Source organism: Carcharodon carcharias, chromosome 4, assembly GCF_017639515.1.
Source record: "Carcharodon carcharias isolate sCarCar2 chromosome 4, sCarCar2.pri, whole genome shotgun sequence".
NCBI lineage: Eukaryota > Metazoa > Chordata > Chondrichthyes > Lamniformes > Lamnidae > Carcharodon > Carcharodon carcharias.
This window is the reverse complement of record NC_054470.1, coordinates 88,923,724-88,949,763: the sequence shown is the minus strand read 5'-3', so window position 1 is coordinate 88,949,763 and position 26,040 is coordinate 88,923,724.

Here is a 26,040-nt window from a genome sequence, read left to right as displayed (position 1 = left end):
GAATGGTGCTGAACATTGTGCAATCATCAATGAACATCCCCACTTCTGACCTTATGGTGGAAGGAAGGTCATTGATGAAGCAGCTGAAGATGGTTGAGCCTTGGACACTACCCTGAGGGAATCTTTCAGTGATGCCCTGAGACTGAGATGCTTGACCTCTAACAACTACAAACATCTTCCTTTGTGTTCAGTATGCCTCCAACCATTAGAGAGGTTTCCCTCTAATTCTCATTGACTCCAGTTTTGCCAGGACTCCTTGAAACGACATTTGGTCAAATGCTGCCTTGTTGTCAAGAGCAGTCACTCTCGCCTCACAAGTTCAGCTCTTTTGTGCATGTTTGGACTAAGGCTGTAATGAGCTGAGGTCAGGAGCTGATTGGCCCTGGTGAAACCCAAACTGAGCATCAGTGAACAGTTTGTTTCTGAGTAAATGTCACTCCATAGCACTGCTGATGACCCCGTCCATCAATTAACTGATGATCGAGAGTAGACTGATGGGGTGGTAATTGGCCAGGTTGGATTTGTCCTGCTTTTCATGGACAGGACATACCTGGACATTTTCCACATTTCAGGGTAGATGCCAGTGTTGCAGCTGTACTGGAATGCCTGCTCCCCTGCCAGGCACTCAGCTGGTCTGCTTGTGAATACCACATAGCCAGCTAGGCCATACTGTCCCAGTCCTTGCTGAGATGCTACAGTGTATATTCAGGGGACTTCAAGGCCTAGAGCTGCTCGAGGTCACCTACAATAGCCATCTGAAGCAACTTCAACGAAAGCTCCTGGTGTAAAGAACTTCGGTGAACTATCTGATATAGCAGTGGGCTGCAAACTGCATAAATTGTTAATTCCACCTACTCCAGCTTGAAAGGAACCTATGGCATAAAAGGTGAAGCCCCCAGACAGTGCTGTTCATGGCAAGATGCAAAGTTTGAGTTGCTGAGAGCAGAAGCTAAGATAGCTTGGTGACAGTATAATTTTTGAAGTGAAGGTGCTTCATACATTGCTTCTCCGAAAAGGTCATTTTAAAAACATACTCCCAGAATCTCACTTTGGGCATGGCCTGCTGTGTAGTGCCTTCGTCATCCCCCTTGACCGAGCTGCTCCTGCTCTCTACCACCTTCCTTGCTGCCCCCCACCTCCCCCCCACCCCTCCACCTACCCTTCCAACATCAAAACATCAAAACCTGCTTTCAAGCAGTTTATAAAGCATCCAAAATTTGTGCAGCAATGTCTTACTGTTAGCTGTCAAAATTAACTTTCCAGAGTCAGAATAATGGGCCAAGAACATCCGGAAGTCTACCAGAGACCGAAATGACAAACCAGCAACTAACCACACAAACTACATGAGTCCTTTAAATTGCACTAGTGAAGAAGCTTACTAACCAGCCAGGAGATATTGGGTAGGTTTATCACCTTGCCTAATATAACAAAAAGGTCCTACAATATGCATAGGACCTTATTTCCATAAGTTATGTTATTTATTGCTTTAATTAGTTCTGACATACACCCTAGAAGCCCATGGAAATACCCAATCCAAGTGGATGGCACATTTCCAAATGGTGATAAGTACATGTTTCCTGCTAAACATATAGGACCCTAAAAACCAGCTGCTATGACCAGGTGAGAAGGGGTAGAATAGCCCCCCTCTTTTCCCACTCCTCGTTTGACCACAGCAGGTTTTTAAAAAAATAATATGCTTGCCAATTCAACAAGTGTTTAATTGATTAAGTACTGTGACTGTAAACAGACAGGTTTCCTTGTAAGTTGTTAGAAGAAAAGAGAGTAGCATTTATTGTACTTGACACCCGATTTAAGTAAAAATAATTGCAAATGCTCTGTCTCTCACACATATGTGCATTCAAGGGTTCTCTCTCTCTCTCGCACAGACACACGCACAAACACACACACACATGCATGTTTGGTGAATGGGTCAGGAGATGGTCCATTCACACTCCTTCAAGGTGATTGTCTCTGATGAGGTTTTCTAGACAGGTTGATTCCATTTTAATTGTTTTGGAATTTATAAGCTACAGTGATGCAAATATTTCGGCATCTTAGCAGCTGCTGTTTTGATTCACGGGAATAATGTTTCAGTCTTTTAAAATTCAACCATTGCTTTTCAGACCAATAAATACATAGGCCAGAATTTTACATTCATCCAGCGGGCTTAGTGGGAGCAGGCAGGGGCAGTCAGGGAGCCAACTGCCACCTGTGATCAGTTCTGTACCATGATTTCACGCAGGTGGGCCAACTCAGGCCTGGCCTGTATGGATCGGGAGCGGTAGCGCTGAGTGCTACCTGTGTAGGCAGGGGAGGAGGAAGAGTCAGGTCTAGTGCACAGTACGTGCATGCACGCGAAAGAGCGTTTCAAGCTCCCTGAGGCATGGAGCTGCCTCAGGGAGGTTGAAGTGCTTTTTTAAAAAATAAATAAAGACATTAAAAATTTAATGAAACATGTCCCCTCATGTGACTATGTCACATGAGATGGGACATGTTTTTATTTTCAAAATAAAGGTTTTATTTAATTAGTATTAGCTTCAGGAAACCTCATTCCGCTCGTGGATGAGGTTTCCTAAAAAATGTTATGTCCACTTGGCCTCTTCACCTGCCCAACAACCCTAAGGTTACACAGGCAGTGTAAAATTCAACTAAATTACCTTGTTAATGGCCTTAATAGGCCTTTCAATTATCGGCAGGTGCACAGCCAACTATGGCGTGTGCCTGCCAAACAAAACACTGCACAAGTTCACAATGACGTCAGGAAGTACGGCCGATGTCATCGTGCGTCATTTTACGTTCTGGTGTGTCAGGCGCGTGCCCGCACGCTGACTGTAAAATTCTGGTCATAAAGTCATTTTCGATATAAAGCATGGTTTTGCAACACCATTTCAATCTGATCGTGTTTCTAAGCCCCACAACCAACCTGGAAAATTAGGCACATGAATTTTGTTACAATGCCACAAGTCTGTTCACAGAGGAGCAAGTTGGATCAAACCATCAAGACCAAGGCCTGAATTTCTGTGTAGACGGAGCTTAGATCCAGCTTAGCAAAAATGGTGCCGGAAGCTTGAACCTGGAAGTCCTGCCTCTGAATTTGGCCCACACTATTTTTGTGGGAGGGGGGACGGGAATGGGTTGTACTTTGCATATCTCTGGTTCATGGAGGCAGGTGCACATATTAAATTGCAACTGCCTTCAGTCAGACCCAATTTTGGTGAATGTGATGTCCGAAACAAAACCTATGCACTTTAGACTTATCAGGAGGAGATTAAAGTTAGTGAAGTTCTTTGGAGAGCAAGGTTACCCTGTGTGACAGGTAAGGTGTACTTTGGGATCATTAAAAGTAGAAATAACATACATAAAAAGTGGATAAACTCAGTGGAACTATCAACCTCATCGGAACTGTCAAGGAAGCTGTCAAAGGAACTATCAAGAGAACTGTAAAGAGAGCTGTCAAGAGAGCTGCCAAACTCTCAAGGGAACTGTCAAAGCTAATTTCAACTGTCAAGCTGTCAGGGGATTTAAGTCTCCTGGCTTTTAGCTTTAAAAAAATGCCAGTTAAAAAAAAATCAGTGCTTGCTATTTCACTCTGTTTGTTGACTTAATCCTGAGGGTTATCATTATAGAATTTTAGCTACTTGACTGATTTCACAACTTGTCATCACAGTAGGGTGCCTGTTAGTTCACATTTTGATTGGCAGTCCAAGTTGTTAGAAAACATTTAATGTGGGACTATGAATACCAATGCTTGTTGTTATAAGGGATTAAGTCGTTGAAGAAGTTTAAATGTAGCATGAAAGGTGTGTAATGGGAGTATTTTTCTTCATATAGGGAATTCACCAATAGACACTTAGAACTTTATTTTATTCCTTTTCAGCATGAGTCCTGAGGTCTGCCCATGGTGAATACTAGATGAATTGGCATGGAGGGTATAACATGAAATGGCGGTGTGTGGGGGGCATTGGTTGGCATGAATTAGCACCAAGCTGGCATAGCAGCTATAAAGGGTGGTGGTTAGAGGGGTATAGATTGGCATGAGTTAGCATGGATGGGACATGGGGAATGTGTGGGAGGTGAGAGGAGATGAGGATAAGAGGGCTGATTTCTTTTGTTTAGCAACAAACTTTAATAAATCACTCAGTTTCATCACCAAGTGTTCAATCGGCTTAGTCACTTCTCATAGGTATGGAAGGTGCCAAGTGACAGCTGGAGAATGACTGCTTGTTCCTGAGTGGAGGCTTAGTGTTGCTACTGGTCTTGTTGAATGACATTCTGATTCCACCATTACAGGGTCAGATATAAAGTGTGGAATTTATATTCATTTGAACAGCCAAGTGATTTCTTACAGATCACATAGCAACCTTCATACTCTTCACTGTTAGATATGACCATTCTGTGGACTGCATTAAGCTCCATCTTCAAGGGAGATCTCAGGAACACTGGTGGAAAACACAATTGGAGTATCCCTCAGGAATAAATCCACTGAAAGATGATGGAGCAACAAAGTCTACATTTTATAGGAATTGTACTGTGGACATCATCTGCATACTAATGGTCTCTCCTCCACTACCAGTTGGCCTGAAGGTAAACAACAATACAGGGCCACCTGCCTCACTGGCAACAGGTTACAACAGACACAGGATTAAAATGGTTACTGCTAGCAGTTTTTGCAGACTCCAAAGAATTCACATCTCAGAACAAGCCTTTGATTTGCAAAGGTTTGCGGTCCATTACCCGTGGATGAAAACCTCTCACACACCTTCAAAGCCAATAGCTCAATCAATTCCAAATTCCAATTTCAATTCAAACAGCCTTGTCCTGGAAATACTTTAAAAGAATGGGTTAGATTAATTAATATTTCACATCCCTTGCACCCCTGCCATCTCTGACCCTTTGGACTCAGCCAGGAGCTCAGAAGCTAATGCCCATTTGCTTCTTCCACCAGAACGTCCATTTACTTGCAAACAAAGCTGTTGCCATCTATGACATTATTGTGGATGCTTACATATGTAATATGGCCTCAATGGAAACTTGGTTCATGAATTTGATACCATCCTGCTGAAGCCTCGCCTCTTAGCTATACTTTACACTACATTGCCCTGCCATATTATCAAATTTCACCTCAGTCACCTGTGGCATTACCCCTCCTTTGAGCAACTCACCTTGTTATTTGAGGTAAGAATGGAAGGGCAGGGGAGTGGGAGTTAAGCAGATGGTTTTGTGAAGAGAAGCCAGGGGATATCTTTGCATTTGAGGATAGACCTGGAGCAGTGAGCAGTTTTGATGAGGAGAGCAAAACCCAATAGTATTTTATGTCATCCAGCCAGATGTGGCGATGAATAGCAGTGAATCAGTTGCCTGCCATAACATCGAAGTATGCATCCTTTGGACTTATGGGAATGGAAATGAGTCTGTATTGGGGGAACAGCCAAGGTAAGAAACAGTAATTATTTTAATAGGGTAATGGGCATCAAAAATGAAGATGAGGGATTGATTGAAAGCAAGAATGAGAGTTTAAAACTCCCTGCCCTTGCCAACCTATGATGGTTCCTGAGCTCATCAGCTGCTGAAACCATCACCCATGAATTTGATATTTCCAGACCAGATTATTTCAAAGCTCTCCCTGGTTGGCATTCCATCCTCCACTTTCTATAAAACCTGAGTTCATCCAAATCTGTTGACCCTACCTTAATCCGCACCAAGCTCCAATTCACCTATCATCACCTCAGTGCTCAATGACCTACAATGGCACACGATAAACTAATGCCTCAATTTAAAATTCTCATTCAAATGTTCAAGCCCCTCCATGATCTAGCTCCTCTATATATCTGTAACCTCCTATAGTCCATCTTGAGTCAATTTGTGAGAGTAGAAGATTAATAACTTTTTGTAGTCTATTTGTTGAAAAGTAACCAGAGGTACAAATTCTAGCTTTAAATTTTGGCTTTTTTGCAATCTGCTCAAAAATCAGTCTGGTCCATCAGAGAAACGAAACTGATTACAGGGTTTGTGGTAATGCCAAAGCTATTTTGGAGCAACAATGCTTCAAGGGTTAATATTATATTGGATGTTAGTGCAGGACAAGCATCTTTATTGCTTTGGCATTTCAAGATCTGTAGAGTTTGTAATTGTAGTAAATATGCTACTTGTACACAGTTATTTTGTAACAGTACAGAGTTGAAGGTAGTTGCTCAGATTGGCAAATGGTGGGAAGTGGTGTTTCAGGAGGATCAGTGCTGGACCACTGTTGTTAACCATCTGGATAAACAATTTGGACACAGAAATCAGAATTACAATTCCTAATTTACGCAAAATGAAGGATGTAGCGATACGGTGGAGGATTTCAATAAATTCAGGAAGCCATCAATAAACTTGTAGAATGTGTGTGTAAATTAGCAAATGAAGTTCAACTGTGAGGTTTTTTTTATTCATTCATGGGACGTGGGTGTCGTTAGCTAGACCGGCATTTATTGCCCATCTCTAACTGCTCTTGAGAAGGTGGTGGCTAGCTGCCTTCTTGAACAACTGTAGAACCTGTGGTGTAGCTACACCCACAGTGCTGTTAGGGAGGGAGTTCCAGGATTTTGACCCAGTGCCAGTGAAGGAACGGTGATATATTTCCAAGTTAGGAAGGCTTGGAGGGGAACTTCTAGGTGGTGGTGTTCCCATGTGTCTGCTGCTCTTGTCTATCTAGATGGTAGTGGTCGTGGGTTTGGAAGGCACTATCTAAGGAGGCTTGGTGAGTTCCTGCAGTGCATCTTGTAGATGATATACTCTGCTGCTACTGTGCATCAGTGGTGGAGGGAGTGAATGTTTGTGGATGTGATGCCAATCAAGTGGGCTGCTTTGTCCTGGATGGTGTCAATCTTCTTGATTGTTGTTGGTGCTGCACTCATCCAGGCAAGTGGAGAGTATTCCATCACATTCCTGACTTGTGCCTTGTAGATGCTGGGACAGGCTTTGGGAAGTCAGGAGGTGAGTTACTCACCACAGAAATCCCAGCCTCTGACCTGCTCTTATAGCCACAGTATTTATATGGCTAATACATTTCAGTTTCTGGTTAATGATAACTCACAGGATGTTGATATTGGGGGATTCAGCAATGGTAATGCCACTGAATGTCAAGGGATGGTGGTTAGATTTTCTCTTGTTGGAGATCCTCATTGCCTGCCACTTGTGTGGTGCAAATGTTATTTGCCACTTGTCAGCCCAAACCAGGATATTGTCCAGGTCTTAGTGCATCTGGACTTGGACTGTTTCAGTATCTGAGGAGAAGCGAATGGTGGTGAACATTGTGCAATCATCATCATCCCTACTTCTGGCCTTAAGATGGAAGGAAGGTCATTGATGAAGCAGCTGAAGATGGTTGGGCCAAGGACACTAACATGAGGAACTCCTGCAGTTACAATCATGTAACTGTGATGATTGACCTCCAACGACCACACCATCTTCTTTTTTGCTAAGTATGACTTCAACCAGTGGAGAGTTTTCTCCCTGATTCCCATTGACTTCAGTTTTGTTAGGGCTCCTTGATGCCACACTTGGTCAAATGCTGCCTTGATGCCAAGCGCAGTCACTCTCACCTCACCTCAGGAGTTCAGCTCTTTGGTCCATGTTTGAACCATGGCTGTAATGAGGTCAGGACCTGAGTGAATCAAATGTATTTTTTTTTAATGACAATGGTTTCATGGTCATCATTAGACTTTTAATTCCAGAGTTTCATTGAAATCAAATTCCACCATCTGCCATGGTGGGATTCAAACCTGGGTTCCCAGAGCGTTACCCCGGGTCTCTGGATTACTAGACCAGTGATAATACCACTATGCCACTGCCTCCCCCATGTTAGTTTTTGGTAGGAAGACTAGGGAGGCCACATCTCCCTTGGAAAATCAACGTCTCGGTGGAGTAGAGGAGTAGAGGGATCTGGAGGTAGGGTTGCAGATATCACAAAGTAACAATGTTGGAAGGTCATTTTAAAAAAAAGCAAACAGAACACTGGGTTCATTTATAGAAGGATAAAATTGAAATGGAGAGGCTATGTTTTAACTTTTATTAAACCTTGGTTGGACCCCATTCGGAGTATGCTCAACAGTTCCAGTCTCCATGTTATAAAAAAAGGTATAGGAACACTGGAAAAGGTGCAACAAAAATACTAGAAAAAAACCAGAAATTAAAGATTATAACTATGAAGAAAGATTGAACAGGCAGGGGCCCTTTAATCTTGAAAAGAGAAAATGGGGTGACCTAATGGGGCTTTACAATTACGAAATGGTTTGATAGAGTATATGTCGATAAGTTGTTTTCTTGTGCGGCTAGAAACTGGAACTCGGGGTGATAAATATAAAAATGCCACTAATCCATCCAAGAGGAAAATCAAGAAAAAATTCTTTACCCAAAGTGTGGTTAGAATGTGGAACTCACAACCACAAGAAGTAGTTGAGGTAAAGAGCAAAGACTTATCTAGTTTTCTTGGGAAACTAGATAAACACATGACAAAGAAAGGAATAGAAAGTTGTTTTGATGTTATTAGATGAAGAAAGATAGGCGAAGGCTCACATTGGGCCATATGACCTTCTCCTGTGCTGTAAATACTATGTCAAACTATATAAGCACCTTTTGCTCAACCCCACGATCACTGCCTGAAAGGGTGGTTGAGTCAGAAACTCCCGTAACATTTAAGAAGTATTTAGATATTCACTTGCATTGTCATAGCCTCCAGGGCTATGGGCCAAGTGCTGGAAAATGGGATTAGTGTAGTCAGATCTTAGTTGGCCAGCACGGACATGTTTGGCTGAATGGCCTCCTTCAGTGCGTGTAGAGGTCTATGAGTCGATAATATTCAGAAATTACCGTTGACCAAAAATTCAACTGCTGGGCCCGCTGAATAGATGGCATGGCTATTGGAGCAGGATCAGAGGTTAAATATGCCATGGCAGCTGGCTCACCACATATCTTCCCAAAGCTCTCCATCAAGTCAGGAGCATAATGGAATACCCTCCACTTGCCTAGATGGGTGCAGCTCTAGCAACACTTTAAAAAGTCGACACACCCAGGACATAGCAACCCGCATGACAAACACCCCCATCCACCAGTTTAAACATTCACTCCATCCACCACTGATGCACCATGGTTGCAGTGTGCACCATCTGCAGGATGTTTCACAGCACCTTGTCAAGCCTTCTTCAGCAGCATCTCCCAAACCCACAGCCTCTAACACCTGGGAGGACATGGGCGGCAGATGCGTGATCTCCAGGTCACACAGCATCTTCACTGGGACATATATCATCTTCCTTCATTGATGTTAATTGTATATTAATTGGATGTTTAATTGTATTCAGATGGTTGACATGAACTCAAGATTCACCGGTGCCCATATATATTAGAGCAGGCTGAAACTGTGGTTGTTGAATTGGAGGTGCGCACTGTGTAATGTACACCTCTCCAAATAAAAGCTTGTAACTCTATAAAGACTAAGCTCCTGTTCTGTCCTTTACCAAACGGCTATCTGAGTTGGAATAATTATTACTGTGTCAAAACCTTGCAACTCCCTACCCCACAGCATAGTGGGAGTACAGTCACTGCAAGAACTGCAGCAGATCAAGAAGACAGCCCACCACATTCTCAACAACAACCAGGGATGGACAATAAAATTTAGCTTTGCCACTAATGCCCATATCCTGAGAAAGAATAACTTTTAAAAATCTATTGAATGTTCAATAAATTTATCTAGTGCTTTTCCTGAGCTTTCACCTGATAGCTACCAAAATGATGGAGAATGTATGACCTATGGGATATAACCCATAAGTAGAGCGTAGTGATTAATGTTCTCTGTTCAATCTTTTTTTATTCTGTTTACTTGTCAGATTGCGTATGGTGGTTTGTAAAGGACTTATGAGAGTGGTCAGTAACTGTCCCTTTTTCCACCAAAACTTCTTTCACAACTCTGCCTTTGATTCCATCAATCACCCTGAACACTACCTCAACCTAGGCCTGATGATGAAGAACCCAGGAATATTATCCAATCCCAATGTCAGTTCCTCCCTCACATCTAACTGGTTACCAGACTGACTTCGTCCACCTTTGAAACATTGCCTGCCTCTATTCCAATCTCACCTCCTTTGTCAGCCTTTGTTTCAACCCTAACACCCTCCTCACAAGCTGCATTTCCCAGCATGTCCAAATGAATAGACTTAACGATCCTTGCCTCTAGCTTTAAAACCTTCCCTGATTCACCCTATTCCTGCCCATTTGCACTCTTTGCTCCTCCAGCATCAGTTGCTCATTTCCTACCTACACCCCACCTACCCCTAACCCCATCCATGGCTGCTTTTAAACACCCCATGAATGCCTTTATGATTGTGCTTTCATGCCCCCTTCACTTTTCCTCTTCCGTTGTGCCCATTTTTTTCTGTCTACTGTCCTGTGAAATATTGAGATTACTTTTAGTGCAGGGAGAATGCTCTTGAAAAATGCAAGTTGTTGTTGAGCTCACCCCGAATGAGGTGAAGGAAGAGTGAAACGTTGTTTCCATGTTGTGAGGGCATGCCAAAATGTTGCCAGTTCTTCACAATAGTGTCACATGAATTAACATCTGGCTTCCAATTCTTTTCAAAGCAAATTACATAGGAGATAACTGAGGGTGTTAGAAAATACAGAGAAATGAGAATAGCAAGTGATCACTAAACATTATATGAAAGTGAAAGTGTTTAATTGAAATAATCACTTTTGCTGTTTAGCAATCAAGGCGGGTAAAATTGCTTTGGTCTCTGTGTTAATGACATAAGCAGAACAGATTTTGTCTGGTTGCTATTTCTAGCTAAATTGTAAACAAACTGTTTTGGAGTGTTCCAGTGATTTTGCTGGAAATTGAGAAAATGTAAAATTTTGCTGCACATTAATAATGTGAAAGTAAAATGCCCGGAAGCTACAGCAGGAACAAAATATATCAATCAGCAACACCATCAATAGGGTTGTTTGTTAATATGCGGCTAGTCACTCATCCTGTCTGGAGTATCCTATTAGATACGATTTCAGTAAGCTACTACCACATTGCAATTTACAAAGGCCCATTTCTCATTCTTCCAATAACAGAAGCACCCTTATTACAATGGCAGCTGCTGGCAGCCATCAATAGATTCACTGGTGCCTGCTGCTCAGTTTGTTTAGTCAACTCAGAGAAAGACAGATGCCACTAACAGCTGCAACTGCAATTCTACATGCCAATCAAATCAATGAGCTTGTATTGGTATGCCAGTGGTATAAGTGGCTAATGTACAGAATACAATGGGAGTTCCATTTGACAATTTATTACCTCAATAATGAAATTAGAGTTTTATGTGTCAGTTCTTCAATACTTAAATGAAGAACAAATAGTTCTTTCACTCAACATTTTTGAAATTTTCTCTGTTTTCAATATCCCTTTTCACATAGTGAGAAAGGAACAGCTCACCTATCGTCCTGCTTTTTAACTGATCTTTAGGTTGTTAAAAGTAGTAGAGGCTGCCTTATCTTGTGATTGCCTTTCCTTTATGAGAAAATATTTGTGATTCAATATGCGTTTTACCTATACCTACACTCAGAATCGGTAACTCACAGGTTAGGGTATTGCGCAGAGACAGCTGAGTCTTACCATGCTACAACACAATATTTGATCTCAAACACATTGTGCTGCTCTTACACATAGGCAGGATTCTATGTTCATCAGGCGGACACGCACCTGATCTGATCGGACTTAAAATCACACGCGGTGACGTCGGGCGAGCATCCCGATGTCATCGCACATTCTCGCAATCTTCTGCTCGGCAGGCACGCAAGAGAGTTGGCGGTGTGCCCGCCAATAATTAAGAGGCCTATTAAGGCCCTTAAGCAATTAATTAATTTGTGTTTTTCGCTGCCCATCCAACCTTACGGTTGGCGGGAGGGTGAATTGGCCAGGGGGCATTTGCATTTTTTACAAAACCATAAGGCTTTGTAAAAAACCACAGGCAGGATGAGGTTTTCAACAGTAAGTAAAAAAATGCAAAAAAAAAATTTCCACTTCATTATAAACATGTCCTTTTTCATGTGACTGAGTCACAAATGGGGACTTGTTTATACCATTTATTAAATCTTTGTTTTCCTTAGCCCAAATCGGCAGCTTTCTGAGGCAGCTCTGTGCCCTCAGGGAGCTGTCAGCGTGCCTTTCCCCACACGCATACGCAGACTTCCGTACTCACCTTCCTCCTCCTGCCCCCATCCCTGCAGCACTGAGCCTTTAATTGGCCAGTCAGCGTGAAATCGCGGTCGGGGCCCAGTCGCGGGTGGCAATCTGTTTCACGGCTGCTCCGAAGCGCACACACCGAGGGGAAAATCCTGCCCATAGAATATTTAATATTGTTAATATAATGCTGATGTTTATAATTTTTCCTGGTTTCACCCTTTATCACATTTTTATCATAAATATCACAAACTTAGATTTTGTCTAATTAATTGAAAGCATTAAATATGGAATTAAGTGATTTAATTAAGTATGGATTTGAATAAAACAAATATTTGTAGTTTTAGATTTTTATTTGTGTATTGCATTTGTGCCATAGGAGGTACATTTGAAGTAGAGTTTACTACTATACAGACAATGTTAGGTATGATTGTGGAGCAACATTGGGAAAGATCTGAAAGTTGACCATTCAGCTTTACCTGAGGGAATGTGCAACATGTCCCTGCAGTGATAACATGTAGTGGTTGTCTGTGATAATACAGATGGTCAATATATGGAGATGGCTGCATTCAGTTAACCTCATCAACTTATTCCATATGTATGTGAGTTCTCAGTGTGTATTTGCTATTTAATATCCCTCTCACACTGTCCAAAACTCCACCTTGTTTCCATGGAACTATTCAAGAGGCTATTCCATGTGAATTACTCTTAGTGCCAGCAGTCCCAAATGGAATTTCTTGTCCCATATGTTAAAATCAGTCTAACTTGAAGTGTGTTGGCGCCATCAAGTGGAGGCACAAGTCTTAGGTCATTCTTCTGTTCTTCATCAAGGCGGTAAAACTGTTAACTCTTCAATTACTTGACTGCTACAAAGAAATTGTTTGAACTTCAAATTAAAAATAAACCTTTAGAATTCATTTTCTATTTGATATTTTTCTATGTTAAAGGGACAATGATACGTTTTGGAATTTCTCATTATTTGGTGTAATTTATTTTAAAGTGATGGTTATATGAAAGTGGTGTTATTGTAAAGTGGTGAAACAAAATTAAATTCTGCTCACCAGAAATTAAGTTCACAAGGCAGCAGCTTCTGGGAACTGTGGATAAACGACCAGGTGAAATGATTGTCTTGAAGGAAGCTTCCCACATTTCACTTCAACTTGAGGCAGCAGAAATGGGGAGGCAGTGGCGTAGTGATATTGTCACTGGAATAGTAACACAGAGACACAGCGTAAAGCTCTGGGGACCTGGGTTCCAATCCCAAAACAGCAGATGGTAGAATTTGAACTCAATCAATAAAAATCTGGAATTAAATGTTTAATGATGACCATGAAACCATTGTCATAAAAACCCATCTTGTTCATCAATGCCCTTTAGAGAAGGAAATCTACCATCCTTACCTGGTCTGGCCTACATGTGACTTTGGATCCACAGCTAATGCAGTGAACTGTTAAATGCCCTCTAAAATGGCCTAGCAAGCCACTCAGTTGTATCAAACTGCTAGAAAGTCAATAAGGAATGTGTACCTTTACCACATGGACTGCAATGTTCAAGAAGGCAGATCGCCACTTCCTTCTCAAGGGATAGGCAATAAATGCTGGCCTAGCCAGTGACACCCACATCCCCTGAATGAATTTTCAAAATTATTTAGCCATCCCAGTAAACAGCCATGCTCGTTATGTGTTGGAATGCCTAAACATTTGAACTCAGAAGGATTTAGCTTCTAGAATTTCTTAGAAGTGTGCAGTATCTGATCCAATTGACAGCCCAACATATGCCAAAAAAAAAATGGGGAAGGGGGTGGTCAGAAGTCAACCTCTTGGCTTCCTGTCCAGCTGAAAAACAAGGAAACAGGTGAACACATGGCCTGCAGAGACAGTCAATTTTAGACTAACAGGGGACCCAAGGCAAGAGAATGAGAAAATTTTCTTTTAGGTTAGTGTTGACCAATTTCCAAAACTCCCCTGTCCAGAAAAGTTACCTTCAGCTGCCTAAAAGAGAAAGTGTGGCATATTTTCTTTTTTACAAGGAGACAAGTTAAAGTAGGATACACTATAGATATTATACTGCTCATTTATCCTTTGTGAAATGAACCAGCACATTGATTTACATTTGATCTTGACTCACTAAAGTGTTAATTAGTCAACCTTTCAGAAGATTGGAGAAGTTAACCATCAGTTAACCATTATTGACTGAACCAAGTTTGTTGGTGTATGAATTAGGATCTGGAACATCTATAGTTCACCAACATAACTTCTCGAAATCTTTCTGCATTTCAAGCAACTGCCATGTCAATTTCACAGTACTCCTTGATGAACTCTATTTTATGCTATCTTAGAATAAGGCTGAATTGATATAGAATTCTGTTTGAGCTTTTCTGTTTCACCTTGAGTTTGGCGTCTAGATGGGATTTCTTTAGGGATTGCTGAATGCTACTACTGACTGTTATTTGTACAATCCATTCTCCTTTATTTACAGATTTATGGACATCTCAGTACTCTACACAAAGTTGTACTTCTACTTCCAATGACATTGTGGTCTCCCAGTTATGTGACATTGCATCATAGTTACATCAGTAGTTACATCAGTATCAGGTGCTCCTGATGTTAACCCTTTACTCTACATCTACCACCCTGCACCCCCCCCCCCCACCACCTCCTCAAGCATTTATCCCAACTAAATATATACTCCTACATCTCCCCATCAGCAAAGTCCCAGACTTCACAGGGTTAGTCTCTGTTGTGTCTTGAGAAATATCCCTGATCTGGCCTTGATTTTGTTTCAAGATTGAGGGAAAACTGCATTCTCTTGTCATTTAATAGTAGTGTCTTCCACCTGGGTGGTTGTACAGTTGCTATTTGCTTCTGGTTCCTTGTCTCCATCCAGATCTAAATAGCAAGTCCAAGGGTCCATCGGTTTCCTTCCCAATTATATCAAGACTCTTTGGTTCCTTCTGATATTTCCCTCTCTGTCCCAATTCATGGAGCTCTTTCTATTACTCTGCCTTCATTCTGTTGATCCTGTATCCACACTCTTTCCCCGGGGCTGTAGCACTTTCAGGTTTCGTGCTCTGTGGCCAAAGTTTGACTGGCTCTTTGTTGCCCTTCATGCTTCCTAACTTTCTCACAATCATCTGAGATAATGTTATGTTGTCGCGTTTGTTATGGAGCTGGAAGTTGTGTTTGCAGCCAGCTTCCCATCAATTGTTCTGATAGTGAAAGTCCGTTTTAGTAGGGAGATTCTGTAGTTAAGAAGGGCTAAGTTATTATCGTCTTTCTTTTTAATTGATTCCTTGATCATTCAAACTTCTCTTTCTGCTTCTCCATTCAACTGAGGATATCCAGGTGAATTAATCACATGCATGAAACCATATTCCTACACAAAATTGTAGAACAGCTTGTTAGAGAACTGAGGACCGTTGTCTGACAACACAATGTCTAGGTTACCATCTGCCTTGAAGATTCTTCTTAGTAACGCAATGACTGCCTCCACCATGATGCTATGCAGTCTACTCACTTCAAACCATCTGGAGTAGTAATCAATGACAACGATGAAAACTTTGCCTTTGAATTCAAATAATTCCATTTCCAGATGTTTCCAAGGCCTCAAAAGAAAAGTGGAGGGTGCCTGTAGTTTGTTCTGATGTTGGCTATTCTCTGCACATGTAAGTTCATTTATGATTAACTCTTCAATGGAGAGACTGATGACGGGCCACCAGACTGAATGCTGGACTGTTGCTCGGCATTTCACTGTTCCCAAGTGACCTTGATGGATTATCTGGAGAAGGTCAAGTTGAAATGTTTTATGGATGACTAATCTGTCATTAAAAATGAATAAATCATCAATGATTGTGAGATGTTTTCTATGTTCAAAGCATTGGTGAAGTATTGTGTTTTTTGGAGTGCAAGCTAGCCATCCGTTCCGGCAATACTCTTATTTGGATGCATTCATCATCCTGCTGTTATGCTTGTTTATTTTCTTGTAATCTCTTCTCAGTGGATGATAAGTGTTTAGTAAGGAGCAAAGTATATGCCTCCACTTCCTCAATAAAATGTAAATCTTCCAGTTTGACTCCATCTGCTGGTATTCTTGATAATGCATCCGCTGTCGCCTGGTACCTCCCATGAACATACTCAGCAACTGAATCATATTTCTTGAGTCTCAGGCTAAAATGTTGAATTCTAGGTGGCTGTTTTGCAATTTCCTTTAGGTTAAGAAGACTAACAAAAGGCTTGTGGTCAGTTTCAATTTTAAATCTCAATCCCATGACATAATTAGAGAATTTCTTGTGGGCCCCTGTGGCTTCTTTCTCAATGGTGTCATATGTCTACTCTGGTCCTAGCACAATCTTCAGGCATAATAAACTGTTCTTCTTTGTCCATCTTTTTGGACTTGAAACAATATTGCACCCAAGCCAGTAGGTGATGAGTTGGCTGCTACAAATGAAGTCGATTCTGGTGAAATTAGGAGATTTTTGATCTTGTCAAAGGCATTTGGCTGGTCCATATTTCAGCACCATTGTTGACCTACAGCTCATAGGTTTCTGCCAAGCTTGTTAGGAACTTGTCTACATGATTGACCATCCCATAATTCCATAATGCTTTTAGGTTGTGGGAACTCTAATCATCTTCGTTTTCTACAGGTTGGCAGTAATTTCCAAAACTTGCACAATGTGCCCTAAGAATTTTATCATGGGCTTTGCAAATTCACATTTGCTGGTTAATGTCAAGCCCGATTCTTGTAGAACTTTGAGAACTATTCTGCCTCGACAGCTACGTTCATTGTTAGATGAACCTATATAAGAATGTTGTCTATATGGCATTGTATGCCTTCCTGTCTTCCAGGGTCTGAGACATTGTTCTTTGGAATATCTCAGGTGCCGAAGCAATTCTGAATGGTAACATGTTAAGTAGGGTGATAAAATTAGTTAGAATCCTGGATTCTTTGTCCAGGGACAACTGCCAAAAGCTGCTGTTAGCATTGAATTTTGTGAAGAGGGTGCTTTTTGCTAACTTAGTGAGGCTTTCATCCACTGATGTCATCGGATAGATTTCATAATCTACTGAATTGTTTAATTGAGAAAAGTCCATACTGATTCTGATTGAACCATTAGGCTTTGGTACTGTGACCATTCCAAGATACCACTTCATCGATATGGCTACTGGAGAGATGACCCCTTGTTGTAACATTTGTTAAACCTTGCTCTTGACTTTATCCAAGAATGGATGAGGGACCTTCCTTACTGTGAAGAGACGTATAGGCTTAGCATTCACCCTTGGGGCGGACTCGTCCCAGGTTTGCATTAAGTGCAGTAACGAGCAGGTAAAATGATGTTTTACCCGCCAATTGAAGGTCGGCTTTTCATGCCATATCGTCCAAACTCACTGCATTAATTATGCATTCTCCAGAAACATGTCGTTTCCATGGTGGGTGAATTCTCATTCACCCACCATGCCATCACCTCGCCATTTCATCACGTAATTTAAAACACAGCTGCGCTCAGTGCTTCCAGACCAGGACTGCAGCAAAGAAGACATGGCCCCAAAAGGCAAGAAGACTGCAGTCCTCTTACACCTTTTGGATGCCATGGAGTTCTGCTGTGATGTCCTCTATCCCCACTCTGGCTGCAGGAGGGGCAACAGCACTAGTACTCCAGCTTGGTAGGCCAATGATGAGTGCCAATGCTGCAGAGAAGAGATTGACCATCCAATGAAGATAGAGGATGAATGATCTCATCCGTGCAACCAGGGTATGGCAACCATCTCATCATTCTAAACTCACACACTCAAGTCCATCGCATATTCACTGGCATCTCACTCACAGCCAACTCAAGGGACATCATTACCCATTCTCACACACATACCCTCACATGTCCATCTGGCCTCATCTCCTCTGGAAACTGCCTCCTCAGCCCTCACCATCTTGAGGCAACTTGCACAGATCAACATGTGCCCCACACACACCCTGGGTTATCCTCCTCCCCCAGTACAGCTCTCATCCTGCAGCTTCTCCCTTGCCTGAGGCCACTTCTCCCCCTTCTCCAAACAAGACTTTCCCTTGCAGCTATTGAAAAGCCACTCACATATGACTGGTCTGGTAGGTAGAGACCTACCTGTGAGCCCCATAGAAGTGCTGTCTGTGAAGCCTGGCGCTGATGACTGTGAATGCTGACCGAAGCAAAATAGGCAAACAAATCTAAAGTCCCAAGCGAAGTGCAGCCCACCAGGTGCATGTCGCTTACGTACTATTGTGAAACACGTCATCGTGTTTTCCCACCGGCGCTCTGTCCACTGCCACCATGTTTTGTCTTGAGTTTGGGTCTAGATGGGGCTTCTTTAGGGTTTGCCTGATATCCTAAGAATGCAACCATAGACTGTTATTCACAAATAACGTTCTTGTTTATTTTCAGATCTATGTACATCTCAGTACCCTACACTGAGTTGTACTCCTGCTTCCTACCAGATCACAATCACTTAGCTATGCAACATTGTATCATAGTTACATTGGTAGTTACATCAGTATCAGGTGCTTCTGATGTTACTCCATTACCCCACATTTCCCCCCAAGTCTTTATCCTAACTATATACACACTCAAACAATTTCAACGGATTAAGGAGAATGTTAGGGATTTACTTGCTTGAAGTTTCTCCCCTAAGAACTGAGAGAGGATGGATTGAGTCCACATTATGTTCATTGTACATGTTGTAACAAGAAACATTCTTGTTCAGTCTTTTCACAGAATCACAAAATTCACTGAATTATTACAGCACAGGAGTAGGCCGTTCAGCCCATCATGTCTGCACTGGCTGTCTGAATGGGCAATTCAATTAGAGCCTTTCCCCACCCCCCCCTTCTCCTTGTAACCCTGCTTATTTGGAGTAGTAGAATTTATTACTTATAAATTAATTAAGAAATAAAATTAATTAATTAACTCAATAAAAATGGCAGGGCAGGTGACATGTTACGACTGCAGAATGTGCGAGCCCCTGGAGGCCAGTGTGATCCAGGGCAAACATGACTGCAGTAAGTGTCTGAGGCTTGAGGAGCTTTGGCTCAGAGTTATTGAGCTGGAGACTGAGTTGTAGACACTGTAGTGCATCAGGGGCAGATAAGTTACCTGGACACTTTGCACCAGTAGACAGTCGCACCCCTTAGGATAGGGTCTCCTGATTTGGCCAGTGGTCAGGGACAGGAGGGTATGAATGTAAGTGAGGCATGTAAGGAGTTTGAGAGGTAGAAGTGGAAGAGCCTCAGCCTTTGCAACAAGTTTGATAATCGTGCAACCTTTCTGAATGAAAGCAGTGGCTGCAGGATGCATGAACAAACTGACTATGGTGCAAAAAGCCATTCAAGCTGGGGGGAGGGAATGTGATGGTAGTAGGGGACAGTATAGGCAGGAAGATAGACATAATTCTCTGCAGCTGAGAGAGAGAGACCAGAAGATGGTGTTGCCTGCCTGGTGCCAGGGTTTGGGACATCTTTTCTGGGCTGGAGAGGAACTTACAGTGGGAGGGGGAGGATCCAGTGGTTGTGGTCCATGTAGGTATCAGCAACATAGATAGAACTAGGAAAGAGGTTCTACGGAGGGAGCATGAACAAACAGGGGCTAAATTAAAAAGCAGAACCTCAAAGGTAATAATCTCTGGATCACTACCTGAGTCATGAGCAAATTGGCAAAGGGTAAATAAGATGAGAGAGTTAAATGTGTGGCTCAAAGATTGGTGTGAGAGAAATGGATTTTGATTCATGGGGCACTGGCACCAGTACCGGGGAAAGTGAGAGCCTTACCGTTGGAATGGTCTTCACCTGAACCATTTGGGACCAGTATTCTGACAAGTTGTAATACTAGGGCGGTAGAGAGAGCTTTAAACTAAATAGTTGGGGTGAGGGATCATGTTTGGGAAGATCTGATAAATTAAATAGAGAAGACAAGGCAGGAGAGCAAGTTAGCAATAAGGGAAATGATGATCAGAATGAGGCAGGAAGAGACAGAGTGTACAAACCTAAGAGTACACCTGCAGATAAAGCTAGAATTTACAAAAAATGTAAAAAAACTAAAGGCTCAGGATCAGAATGCATGTAGCATTCATAACATAACAGGTGAATTAACAGCACAAATAGAAATAAATATGTATGATCAGATAGCCATTACAGAGACATGACTGCAGGATGACAAGAACTGGGACCTCGAAAACTCAAGGGTACAAGACATTTAGGAAGAGCAGGAAGTGAGCAAATGGTGGAGGGATAGTTCTGTTAATTAAGGTTGACATTGGTACAATAAAGAGAAATGACATTAGTTCTGGAGATCAAGATGTCGAATCAGTTTTGGTAGAGATGAGAAACAGATAAGAAGTCACTTGTAGGGGTGGTTTATAGGCCTCCTAACGGTAACCACACTGTGGATGCGGTATAGAGGAAGAAATAATGGGACTTGTGAGAAAGGTATGGCAATAATCATGAGTGATTTTAATCTGCATATAGATTGGATAAATCAGATTAGCAAGGATAGTCTGGATGATGAGTTCATGAAGTGCTTTCAGGACAGTTTCTTAGAGCAGCATGCTCCAGACCAACCAGACAGCAGGCTATACTACATCTGGTAATGTGAAATGAGACAGGATTAATTAATAACCTCATAGTGAATGTGTCCTTAGGATCATAATATGACAGAATTTCACTGTCAGTGTGAGGGAGAGAGGAATGGATCCAAGACTAACGTTTTAAGCTTTGATAAGGGCAATTATGAGGGGCATGAAGATGGAACTGGCTAAAGTGAACTCGAAAATTAGCTTAATGGATAGGTCAGTAGGGATGCAGTGGCAGACATTAAAGGAGATATTTCAGAATACCCAGAAAAGATACATTCCAGTGAGAAACAAAGCCTCTAAGGGAAGGATGCACTCTCCATAGCTAACTAAGGAAGTTAAAAGATACTGTAGTGTCAAATTGGAAGAAATAACATATAACTCCATTAAGATGAGTGACAGATCAGAAGATTGGCCAGAATATTAAGAGCCACCAGTTCCTGGTATACAACTGGTATAACTTCTATTAACCCTTTATACCACATATTGTTGGCATATTACAAAAGAATCATCTAGGTTGTCTGCTCCGTTTAAGTACAGGACCAATTTCCCAGGACACCTTGTCTACCTTAAGATGGAATTTTCCATCCCCATGGCCATTGGATGTCATAGTGGGCATGAACAAACAATATTGCGGGAAGGCCAAAAATCGGTTTCATGCCGTCATGAAGCCGGTTTGCGAGTGTCAATGGCGGCCACCATTCCTGCCACTGATGTCGGGAACATCATTTCAATGCACCTGCATATAATCATAAGCCCTGTTACTGGAATCATCCCCCCACATCAAATGTATCACCCACATTGGCAGGAAAACATGCCGGTGCAGAACACATCTTGCCAAGTGTGACGTGCAGAAGTTGAGACTTACTGTCAGGCCTTTGCTCACATCGCGGACATCCAAAGGGCAGAAGATGCTGGAGCCTGTCAGCAATCTGGCCCTGGGGAACACATACGTAGCATGCTGGGTGGATTCTCATTGACATTCCTCCACCGCGAAGCAGCTCACAAAAGGTGGAAGGTCATTGTTGAAGCTCTGCTTCAGGACATCAGTATCTTGGCCATGGCCTGCTATGGATGATCGTCGATGGGGTGGTGAGGAAGGCCCAGCTGTGAGTAGGAAAGGAAGGTGTACTGGGGGTTGGGAGAGGAATGTCTAGGCTTGATTGGGAGAGGAAGGTATAGCAGGGAGGGGTGAAGTTGGGAGGGGGGAGCAATGGGGTTGGGGGAGTAAGAGTGGGAGGGAGGGAACAATGGTGTCAGGATAGGGGTGAGTTTGGAGAGGAGAATGATGGTGGTGCGGGAATGAAGTTGGGAGAGAGGGAGGGAGTACAGGCAGAGCAGGGTGTAATAGGGGAATATGCAGCAACAGAGGGGGTAGGTGTAAGAGGGGAGGAAGGTGTAAGGGAAGGAGTTCTGAATGAGGAAGGAATTCAAAAGCGGGGCAGGACTTTGAGTGGAGGAAGGAGTTCAGAAGGGGAAAAGAGTTTGAAAGGGGCAGGACTTCAAGGCGAGGAAGGGATTTGGAGGGCGTAAGAATCCACAGACTTCTCCCTAGCAGATTCACCCGCATACCATCCCTCCCCCTAACTCCTTCCTCCCTCCTTACTCCTTCCACCCTGCCAGGTAAAGTGCAAGGGATGGGTCTGTGGAGTGGGGAGTGAACTGGGGGTGGGTGTGGTAAGAGAGAATGGTGAGTATGAGACAGGGCAGAGTGAGATGGTAGGGTGGGAGGGTGAAGGTGCAACTGTAGCAGGAGAAGGGACGGCGAGGACGGCCAGCGTGGACTCGGAGGCAGACACAGACACTGGGGGTGGGAGGGAAGAGGTCGGGGTGGTCAATGTGGATGGAAGTGGGATTCTTGGGAAGATAGGGAATGTGCACATTCACCCGGAAAGAAAAGGGTTTCGGCTGGTAGGTGATGGTGAGGAGTTGGAAGGTGATGCCAAGGGGGTCAACAGTGATGGGAAAGGGCATGGGTGACTGGGGGAGGGAAGAGGATGGGGGAACTAAAGACAAACTTTACCCACAAGCATCTTGCAAAATCAAAGGTGAAAGAAGCCTTGTCTTCAGTAGGCACAGGTGCTGCATGGGAGTGCAATCAGTGGGTGGGCAGAGATGCAGGTCAGCTCAGATGGACAACTGAAAGAGAACCCCAGCAGGGAGCATTGAAAATGCTCAGGACATTGAGAAGAGTGTGAGGGAGGAAGGTTCCCCGTGCGTGGGAGGATGCTTGCACGAGGCTCCGAAAGGCCCTGCCCCACACACACACACTTCTCCCTCCAGAATCACTCATGATCTGGTTGTGTGCAGCTGAACTGTGAGTTGGGGGTGGTGCAGGGGGAGGACTCACTAAGCCTGTCAATGAAGCTGAAAGATACCATTACTCACTATTCAGTGAAAGTGAATATATTTTCCGATTATAAAGTGACAAAATGTGTTCACCTGTGCAACCACTTGTGATCAGAAATTCTTAATTTTTCTAGGCCTACCACTTTTACTAGGTGCTGGCCTGACTTCTGCAGCAATGTTTGACCCTGTTGCCTTTATGACTTTGAAGTGGGTCCTCTGGAGGGCCAAGGCCTTGTGGGCCCCAGCTTGCTTTGGCTGTCCTCCTGTAAGAAGCTGCTCTCTCTGGAGTGACAGAGGATAAAGTTAAGGGGTTCACAGGCAAAGAGGACTCCTTAGTGGATGACCCAGCTGCAGCTCTTCCTCCCTTTGCAGTGTCCAAGGACCCCAGCTTGACTAATTCAGTGGAAGGAGCATCTGAAGGGACAATGAGGTGCCCTGTTTCCCTCTCATGTTGCCACTTCAGGAACTCACCCATGGCTGCCACAATAGAGTGCAGATCTGCGTGCATCTCTGCATTCTGCTGGCGCCTGCCATCCTTTCCATGGAGACCTCCATACGTGCACATGTGGACACCACTTCATTAGAAAGCAGCTGGACCCACTCCTCCAACTCATGTGACGCTCTGTTGAGGGCATCCAACAGCTCTGCATGGTGTCCCCTCACCTTCTTCTGACTCTCCAGGATGTGTTGGAAGGCTGAATTCAGAGGCTTGTCATCTGGCCTGGACCTCATAGATGCCTCTTCCCCAGCAGTCCTCTGAATGCAGGGAGCTCAGCTTCACCTGCCTCCTGCTGCTGCTGCTGACACATGTCCATGTGGTGACCACCAGATTGTGAACCCAAGCCTACTCTAGATCTAAGTGCCACCAAGGTGTGTGTCTCTGTGCTGTTGGAGGGTGTAGGTAAGCGCTGTGACAGGTCTTCCAGTCTGCTTATTTCCAGCTCTTCAATGGACGAAGTGTCCTCTTGGCAGGAGGAGAGGGCCTGGATGGAGCTGAGGGACTGACTGGCTGAAAGTGTCTGTCATTTGGCAGACCTCTGTGATGAAAGTATAATAATTTTCATAATATTTTTCTGGTTTATTGTGAAGTAGGTTTATGGGGATAAGTATAGTTGGGTCTCTGTGTGATTTAATTACATTTTGTAGTCAAGTACACTGCAAGCTTTAAATCATCAAAAGAAGCTAGGTGTTTGACATGCTTATGAGTAAACATGGATGCTGGTTTAGCATGTAAGGTGTGAAGGGAATTTGCATTTTTAGATAAATGAATGGATATTTGGATTTCAAAGGGATCTTAGGCTGTTTACAACTAGCTGGATAAGCAAGACTAAGGAGTGTGTTTATTTTTCCCAATGGTTACTGACAATATAGACTGGCAACATGAAAGTTTTTATGTTATGAGGGAGCTACGGTTTCAAAGACATATGGAACAGTAGAATTTACATATTTAAAAGAGAGAAACATATATAATGGAGAATGGAGGTTCAGGCCATGTAAGATCTAATATGAGTGTGTGAAAGCCTCCAGCATTCATGCATGAGTCTGCTATACAATGAAACCGAAGTTGGGGAAAAGCCATTTGGAATTTCACTGTCCAGAGTATTGTGTTAACTTGCTGAGATTGGTTTAAATCTAAGATCTATTTTTGGACCATTGCCTTAAAGGCGGTGTAACTGGGGGTCAGGTTAATTTGGAATTTTAGGAGTTATTATAGGAGTAATTATAGTCTTATCTATGTGCTTGAAACCTTTTATTTTGATAATAAATATTTAGTTTAATTTTTTTAATCTCTAAAGGTCTCGGTGGACTTATTGCTTCTGAATTCAGTGCACACATCTCGTAATAAATACAAATTACAAAGCCGCTGTGGTAGCGTGACCAAAGTTTCCCTCATGGATTTGGTCCACCTGGCGCACATCATCTCCTATGTCATAATAAATTGAGGGGTCTTTGCAGCATTTTTGAAATTCCTTCTTTGGTTTGGAGTTGGTGAATCTTAAGGTTATGAGTACAAGAAACACATTGAATTCAGGAGTTGGTGTGAGGGATTTTAAAGTGGTGAGATTGCAAAAATGGCTGTATCGATGACTAAAACTTTTGAAAGATATAACCCTGATTGGGTTACAAAAAGTATCTAAGGGTAAGTTAACAGAATTGGTGGATAAGTTAGAGCTGAGGTTACCTGTCGGGGCAAGGAAAGCAGACATAGTTGTAGTGATAGCATAGCATTAGGAGTTGGAAGTCATAGTGAGTCACAGCTGGAGGGAGTGAGACTTCAGTTACAAATTAAGAAGCATCAATTTGAATAAGCAAAGAAACTGAAAAACTTGAACTAGGGGCAGCAGGAAAAAAAGGGCAGCAGGAAAAGAATGGGCAGAGAAAGAGAAGAGGGAGTATTTAAAAGAGGGAGTATTTCAGAGAGAAATGGAAATGTGAATACCTCTAGTGGGAAAAGTTAGCAATGGAGGAGAGGTAGAGGAAAGACAAAGAGCTGGACTTTAAAAAAGAGACCTCAGATGCTGAGGAAGGTTCTGATAGTGAAAAAACCTTCAACCTAAAACCTAGTGGGGAGATGTTTAAATTTGTGCAAGTTCTTCCAAAGTTTGAAGTAAGGGATATAGAGGCATTCTTGATTTCATTTGAGAAGATAGATAAACAGATGAAATGGCCACAACAAAACTGGACATTGCTTTTACAGTCTAGGTTATTGGGTAGTGCTCATGAGGTTTATGCTTCACTGTGTTGGTGGATTATGACATGGTAAAAACAGCTATTCTGAGTGCTTATGAATTGATTCCTAAGGCAAACAGGCAGAAATTTAAGAATAAGGAAACAGCCTGGGCAAACTTATATTAAGTTTGAGAGAGTAAAACAAAGCAATCTTGACTGGTGGATATGGGCATTAAA